The sequence below is a fragment of the Passer montanus genome, unplaced genomic scaffold (assembly GCF_014805655.1).
Source record: "Passer montanus isolate IOZ18808 unplaced genomic scaffold, ASM1480565v1 scaffold186, whole genome shotgun sequence".
NCBI classification, from domain to species: domain Eukaryota; kingdom Metazoa; phylum Chordata; class Aves; order Passeriformes; family Passeridae; genus Passer; species Passer montanus.
In genome coordinates, this window is record NW_024366048.1 from 425,323 (window position 1) to 434,414 (window position 9,092).

Below are 9,092 nucleotides of genomic sequence, written 5' to 3' on the forward strand. Positions count from 1 at the left end.
CCCACTTTATGGCTTTTCATTGCCATGATATGAGCTTAGTCCCATTGCTTCTCTCAGTTCTGTCATCCTCATATTTACAGCCTCATTGTTATCAGATGAGGTATCTCCTCTGATGGTCCCATTTACAATCCTGTGCTGCATTTTTATGTTGTTTTGGTTTATTTTATACTTTCAATTGAATTACAGCTTTCACTAGTATTAGACTTTGACAACTTAGGATGCCTTTCATCTATTATCTGTCCCAGCCCACATTATTCTCAAAGCCTTATACTCACAGTTTGATCTCACTGTGAACTGCATTAAAAAATCCATGTGGTTTTTTTTTCTCATTCCATTCTCATTTGAACATTACATTTTTAATATGATATACCTATTAAATGAGCATTAATTTTGGCATCCTTATGAATAATCCATATTTTCCATGTCAGTGATAGAGAGCATACAGACTACCAGGTGTCCAAACCTTTGAATTCAGTAACATCTATGTGTATCTGAGTTTCCACAACTGACTACTCTTAACATTGTGATAGGGATTACAAAACCTATTGTACTGCAGTGACATTGCTGCAGTTTCATGTTAGCACTTCAACCTTGCTGCCACTTCTTGCACAGTCTGAATACCTCCTTGAACATAATAATTCTTTTCATCACTTTGAAGGTATTTCTGGTGTTCAATTTTTTTTATTATTTTTACAATTTCTGCCAGTATCCTTGACATTTAGTCCCTACCCATCTTCAGCTTCCACTCCAGCCTTCTTAACTTTTCATTGCATTTCTCCCTGTTACCTCCCCAACATTTCATCAGCTTTCCTCATAGCTAGCAGTGCAAAGGGATTTGGAAGTCTGTTGTATTTTCTTTTAATTTCTCTGTAGACTCTTTCCAAATTAAAAACACATAATTTTGAAGCATGCAAAAAAGGCAGAGTTCCCAGACACCTGAGTAGGAAAGGTCAGCCTGATCCAGGAGCTTTCATAAAATCTTATGAAACTCCTGCTACACATTAAGTTGTTTTTTAAAGTTCCCAAATGCAAATATAACATCTACCAAAAGCAAGAACAAATCCATATGGCTCATTAGTACAAAAAATAAACCAATGTATAGAGTTAGAGTCATCATTTCAAAGTGATGTGAGACAGGAAGACTCGAATATTGGACAGAAATTATTGTTTCCAAATTGCATATCTATTTCTAATTTTCATAACAGTCCTTTGTGTCTTTCTCACACTGGGAAGTATTTTTCTTGCCATAGAATTCATCCATTTTAATTAAGTAGTCAAATTGTAAAAAAACAACCCATTTTGCTACTACATTTTGAAATTCACATTCTTCTTGCTTCTTTCTTGGAGTGGGAAGAGAAAAATTCACTATGACAAACCCAGATTTGCATATTTTTGAAGCCAGGGACATGGAGTCACTCCAAGTCATTATGGAGGTGCTAGTTTATCATGTCCACATGCACTTGTTCATACATAGCACCATCTGATGCTTTTGTGTGAAACAGAAATATTGGCGTCGAGTTAAAGTTGACACAAAATTCAGCAAGTTTTGAAAATAATTATGGCACAGACAGTTTGGATCTGATCCCAGCCTTCAAGGATGTCACAGAATTTCCATAAAGCTGAAACTTATTAAAAAAGAAAAAAAAAAAAACCAGAAAAAACAACCCCATAGATTTACAACCTTGTGTGGTCATACACAACAAAACAGCGTAGCTTGCTTAAAATAGCAAGGAATGGAGATTTATGGGAAAATACTTTGAAATTCAATTCTGTTTTCTTTGGTAATAGTGAGGTCTAAATCTGCAGCATTTAAAAGTTTCTGCTCTCTGCTAGCTTTTTTCTGGCAGCTTGTGAGACTGGTTCCAGCCCTGTTCTCCTGGCAGATGGAGCACAAGGAGGGAAACATCTGCCTCTGTCTGCTGGGGCATTGAAGACACATCTAACCTAAAGTATGTGAGTACTCCTTCCAGAGTGGGAATTGGTGCTATAAAGCACAGAAAGAAGCTAGACAGTATTTTCTTCTCTACCAAAACAAAGTGAATTGCTATCAATGAGAAGGTGACCCAACAGATGTAAAATCACTGGCATTCCCACAGAGAAATCCCTGTCAGGCACACTATTTCAGTGCGGAGGCAGGGCAGTGGTATAAGTGCGATGCAGGCTGAAAAGAAGCTCTAACTCTTCCAACCAACTACCATCTCACACCCTTACTTCACAGTGGTGGGAATCAATTTGCTTTCAGTAACGTGTTGCTATTTCTAGTAAATTTTTGGATCCCAAATGCCATTTTTAGAGAGCCAGACATTCGACATAACAGGGCCATGGAATCTTTTTTTCTCAGCCCCCAGACCTGCAGCTGCCTTCAGGCAGAGGCAAGCCCTCAGCACTTGGCTCCCTGGCTTCCTAATGCTCCTTGTACATTCAGGCTGCATCTGATTGTGAATCAGTCCCTTCATTCTTCGCACCAATGGGGCTCTTCAGACAGATGAATCCCACTCAAAACAGAGAGGCAATTTCAACCCACATTTTGGATGAGCAGTGTGAAAGGTCTGTAATGGTTCATCTCCAAATGAGCAGCATGCCACAGACATCTGTTCTGTGTGTGCCTGTGCAGGCACTGCTCACAGCCAAGGCTCCAGCAGCAGGGCAACACCAGCAATGCTGCTGCCAGCAGCTGGCTGCCATCCCTCTGTGGTCCCACAAGGACAGAAAGCTGTGGGGTTTATATAATGTTTCTGTAAGTGATAAATGACAAGGAAAAACCTCACTGCAATCCTGTACTCCTGAAACTGAAAGGGAAGTTGAATTTTTAAAAAATTATTGATTTATAAAATTAACATCAAAACACAAATGTTTGCCCCTGTGATGGGATAAGAGGGAAGGAAGAGGAATGGACTGATACTGCAAAAGGGTATGGGTTATTTATTACCAGTGCTTGTTCCCAGTTAGTGTGCATTCCTAATGTATTAATCTATTCAACTCAGTAAGAGATTGGGGTATGCAAAGAATCTGTGACTGGGTTTAATTTTCATGCTAGTCAAACTGATTTTTCTTCAATCTATCATATACTGTATTTGACATATGGCTTTTCCCTTAATCAGCAATTGACTAGTACATGCTTTGTGCTCCAGTGAAGGTAGGTTTAATACACTGGACATCAGAATGAGCTCTTTTTTTCTTTTGAATGACAAATTTAATTTTTGTAAGATGTACTGTACTATTTTTTTCTACTAATTTCACATTCTTCACCTACTCTTTGGTCCATCATTTCATAACTAATGTTTTCCTTCAAGTGAACAAGGATCTGCAAACATCAAAGGTGCCTTGACATCTCTCAATTGACCATGACAGCTTCTTTCATTCTTCATATTTCTTAATGTGGAGACATCCAGAAAAGCAAGAAACACAGGACTGTGGTAAACAGACTTAGGAAAAGTGAGTCACTGTTTTTTCAATGATTTTAAGAGTGGAATTTCACTGTCCAGATTAAGTGGACTAGGGGATTGAGCAATTTACCTGGTCAGCTAGTGGAGAGACGCACATGTTAAAGGAAAATTTAAGTCACCTTCCATGAGAGAGTTTTAATTTAGTTTGTCTAAAACTGATTTTTTGAGTCAAAATAATTTTTCTGGTTTCATTCTGAATCTTGGTTTTATGATTTTTTATTTTTTTTCCTTATGAAAACAAAGCATTTTGGTGGGTAAAAAAACTACTTAAAATACATCTAGGGAAAAGTCTTAATAAATATCCATTATTTTCTTAATTGTCTAAGAATTTATCACCTTATTTGCTTTGCAGGCAATTCTGTTAAGAAATGAAATTTTGAGACTTCTCAATGCAAAACTTTTTTGGCTGTATTTCTGATTGCAAGCTTCACTTTTATTTTCACTACTTCTTGTATGACTGACAGAAGCCAAATGAAACTCTTTTACTGGCAGTCTTAATATGAATAACAAAGCAACTGGAGCTGTGAAGCACCACTTCTTGGCTAAAAACAAGTGGTGAGTGTACAGTGTGGAGGAGGGAGAAAGAGGAAAGGGAACTGCTAGGTCTCAATTTTCTTTTTCTTAAATGTTAAACATGCATGAAGTTAGTCTGACAGAAGAGGAGATTACAAGAAATGGGTGTAAATCATTTTTTGTAGATTCTCAGGGTATCAAAAAAAAAAAAAAAAGAAAAAGCCAGAGAGGGTTTTAAAAAACCCGAGCCAGGTGATTGTCCTTTCCCTCACTTAGGAGAAAGATCTGAGCAATTTGCTTTGAAGGCAGCACAAAGACTATGACTCAAATTCTGACATATTATAATAATAAAATAGCCTTGCTAGACTAGTAATAGGATTGTCCTCAACAATCAGCCTTCCCCTTCCTCATCTGCATTTCTACTAAGGACAATACAGAAAGAAAGGAAATGCAAGGGACAGAAGGGCTGCAGTTTAGGGAGAGGGAACTGCAGGACTGCTGCTGGAGGACAGGCCTGGTGCCTTTATCACAGGCCAAATGGACCACAGGAAGGTTAAACAAAAAAGCCTGAGGGTGCACAGCACTGGAATATTCACACCTGGAATAGCAGCAAAACTTCCAGGCTTGGCTGTCCTTCCCACTAGCAGGAGACCTAGAACCACAGGATGGATGCTGGGGCGGAATGGTTTTCTAGGTGACCTTCATGTTAACCAAAGTAATCAAAGAGCACAGAAATATATCCCTTTTTTCAAATGCTGAGTTTTGTCATTAATTTTAATTAGATTAGCTGTAACATTGAAGTTAGAAACATTCTCTTATGTAATACAGCAGGGTAAAATGAACCAGCTTGCTCTCTTTAAATACTTTGTCATTTAAAGTAGAGTACTAGGAGAAAAAAAAAACAAACCAAAAAACAAAACACAAAACAAAACAAAAACAAATGTCACATTACAAATGCAATGAAAAAAAAGCAGCAACATCAATTCAGCCAATGAAAAATACATTTCTGTTGATGCTCGAGGGCATATGAAAAGTGTTAAAATATATGAGTGAGGAAATGCACTCAGTCAGATGTACAAATGACAACGATTTGGGGAAAGATTCAAAACATTGTGAAAGAAATTCCAACAGGCATCAACAAGCAGAACAAATATACTTTCCCAGATATGATGTCTGGGAGGTTGCACAGTAGCTCATTTGGCCATATGAGGTGACAATATATCAGGAGATAATGTTCCTACAATCCCAGCCTCTGCAGAAAAGGAGAAAAAAAAAAGAAAGAAATGAAAAGGATATTAAAATTTGTAGCAATGATGCTCCTGTTCTTAGTTTTGGATGAATCAGTCACATTGAATTTTCTGTTTGTCACCAGCTTAACCATATATTTCCCCTTGGTATGAGCGTACCACCTGGTGCAAAGAGTAGTTTCTACTCACCTTTTTTATTTTCTTTGATATGTCACATTCTGTTTCATCACAGTTTTCAAAACACATTTTGTTTTCTTGCATGGACATAACACTATTTTCCATTCCTACTAAGATAAACTTTTCACATGCTTTTTCAGTATCTGCCTCATTTTTTTCATAGTGGCTGTGCATTTTGTGTCACAGCCAGTACTGAACCACCCAAGGTTTTCTCCTGGCGTGTAGTGACAGGTTCACCATGGATAAGGGAAATGCAGCAGCTCTTAGGTGGTGCTGTACTTCCCAGTTTGGGTGCTGTTTGGCTTTGGAGTCTAATTTAAAACCAAGCATGTTAGCAGCAGTGACCTCAGCCCATGCATAATTCAGACCCTACCCCACTTCAGAGAAAAAGAACTGAACTGCTGCCTCAGTGCTCCTGAGCAGGGAGATATTATCACAGGGGCTGGTGCTAAGACACTATGCAGAATAGAAATCCCACAGAAACCACTTGCTTGCTTGGATCCTTGTTTAAAGGTTGCAAGGCTGGAACCTTCTCAGGGGGCCTCTGTCACACAGCTTTTCCTATTGAGTCTGCAAAAAACTGATAATAGAGGCAGCTTGGGACCAGGCTTTGACTGCTTGCTACAGCTCTCCTGTAAGAGCCGTGTTCGTGACAGAAGAGAGAAAAGCTTAAACCCCTCACTTTTCCTTAGGCAGTGTCCATCATATTCAGGCCAATTTCTTCAGCTCTTTGACTTGGAAGGACCCTTGACAAGATGTGTGACTTAGGATGGCATGAAGAGCAACTCTCCACAAATTTGCAGGTGGCACTGAGCCAGAGGAGGATCAGCCAATACACTGGAGGGCAGGACCAAGATTCTGAAGGAGCTGCTCAGGCTGCAGTAATGCTCTGGCAGAAATCCCACAAAGGTCAAGGATGCAAATGAAAACCTTACACCTTAGAGAGGATTATACCACACACCAATACAGGCTGGGGTATAAACAGCTGGGATCAGCTCTGAATAAAAATGACCTGGTGATCAAGATGGGCAGCGAGGTGAACAAGCACCACCAATGTGTTCTTGCAGCAAAGAAGGCCAACAGCATCCTGGGTTGCCTTGCTAAAAATGCAACCTGCAGGTCCACAAAGGTGATTCACCACTTCTGTTCAGGATTTGTAAGACCATTCCTGGAGAGCTCTGTCCAGAATTTTGGCTGCCCAATTCAGGAAAGGTACAGTCATGCTGAATGAGTCCTGCTGATGGCAATGAGGATGGTCAGAGCACTCTATATAAAAAAAGCTGAGACAGGGGAGATTGTTGAGCTTGGAGAAGTAAAGACTTAAGAAGATCTCACAATTTCCTGACATAAAAATGGTGGTGCCAGACACATGAACTAGTACAACAATAATAGCAGTAGCAGCTCACTTTCATTACATCTTTATGTATCTTGGAAAAATATGTATCCTTGGAAATGCTTCAAATTGGAATTGCTCCATTTCAAGTTACATGCATAATAATACATTGTACTTCAAAAGATAGTGTTGCTCCAAAGTGTGGCACTTAGACGTGTGGGAATGACAAGATTTAGACGGATTTAATTCAGCTGTTTCTACATGTGCCCTGACTAACGTAAATGGTGGCATACTAATTAATACATGAGCATGAGTTATGTTTCCGGAGGATCCTTGCCTCTCCAAGGAAATGAAGCAGGCAGACAGTAGGTCTTAGAACCTTTACTATTAATTCACTGAATTTTATCTCTATACTGAGTTTTTATTAAATACAATGGTATTAATTCTCTTGAAATACTTTGATGGTTTTTGTGACTTTAGCATATGGTTTCTCATAAACAGTATAAACATCTCTGTTAGATTTAGAGGTGGTGTATTTTTCTCTGTTTCCTCAGAGAGATTCCATGTACAGACTTACTGAGAATCATTGGAACTGCCCACTGATGGTAAGAGTGGGTGGTGCTTTGCACCTGGTATTTGGAAATATTCAACAAGCTTTTAATATCTTACATGTTAGAAACATCCTTGTACTTGATTTCATTTTCCAGCTTTAGCTCCAAAAATGCAACCAGGTAAGTCATTCAGATGTTTCAAAAATTACTTATTTGTACAGATGAAAGGCACGCTGTGTGAAATTGCACTGAACCACAACTTATGTCATCAGCAAAGGTCAGGTCTTCCTGAGGACACAGAGGAGATCCTTATCACTTGAGCTAATAGCTTCAGTGGCTGTTTCTTCTCTGGACTGATCGCCCAGGGGGGCAGGGCAGACTTTTGCAGTTGAATCATTTTATGGTCAATTATTCCATTGACCATAGGAAAAGAGATAGCCACAATACTTAAGTCAAAGAAATTTCTGAGGCAATGGTGCTTGTTACTTTCTCATGAACTCTGCTACTTTGGCTTTCTCGCTATGTTTTCCCATTTTGCCTCTATTCACTTAACCTTCCTTGTACATTTATACTACCTCTACCTTTCCAGCCCTCCTTGCCCTTTGTGAAGCCCAGGCTTTCCCAACCCTTGAACCTCCAGTGTTGGATGGTGCCTTAGGACAAGCGGTCCCACCATGTGGGCTGGTTTTAATAAGCAGAGTGTCTTTGAGGTGGGCTGACATGTCCCTGTGCCTTTTCACTCCCAGAGTGGCTCCAGCACTCTCTGAGGTTCTTTGGGAACAGAGGGTGGCCAGAAGGTGGAGGCTGGAACCTGCCCAAGCATCCACTTGCTGATACATCGTTCATTCAGACAGAGAAGCTGTAAATGGATGCCACACACTCACCTCAGATGAATTCTTTGGAGACTGTAAGATCCCAAAGCATCTCTCTCGAGCACAGCACACTGCACTGAGGTGTGCAGGCTATGCTTGGGGTTGTTTTTGGGGGAGGCTGTATGTCAACCTTCTGCTTCTCACTGAGTAAAATGTTGAAGTCTTTGGGATTCTTTTTTTTTTTTTGGATGGTGAAAATGTCTATTTTTCAGATTACATATGACTGAATTTTAGGTGTAACTCTTAAACAAGAAAATCAACCCGAGGCAGGTATCTTGTGGAGGCAACTGCAGCCCAAACTGCAAAGGTTTAATTAAGTAAAAACTGAGTTTTTGCTGCCAGAAAGTACTGGCAACACTAACTATAGGAGCCAGAGTTATTCCTGCATATTATATCACAAGTTTTCACATATTCTAGCAAGGTGTTTATTTTTTCTCTCTCTTTTATTTGAAATACTGGATCAGAACCATGATTCTGCACTTCATGTGGTTTTGAAGTGTTCAGCTTGGCACGTCTATGTTCTTTAACAATTATTGTTTAACTCCTTTCTCTTTTTTTAAAATTATTTTTGCTACAGTCTTCCAATATTTAACACTTTATGTTTGGGATGCAATAGAAACATGACTCAGACAAGCAAATTGGTTAACATATGCGTCTGGTACATACCTAGTGAAGTAAGACCACACATTAAAAACCAAAAAATAACAAACCACAAAATTCCACCCCAGATCTCTAATTTCTTTACAAGTTCTAGCAGCAACAGCTCAAGGAAATGCGTTTCTTTTTCAGGACTAGTGACAGACTGGTGATAGTTGAATTCACAGATACCTATGGACAAGAGTCCATTAGAAATACACCAAACTTCTGCTAACATCATGTTCCTTGTATGCACTGTGATACACCTGCTATGGAATCAGGGTACTGAGCTTCGGTGGTTGCACTTCTAGCAGAGG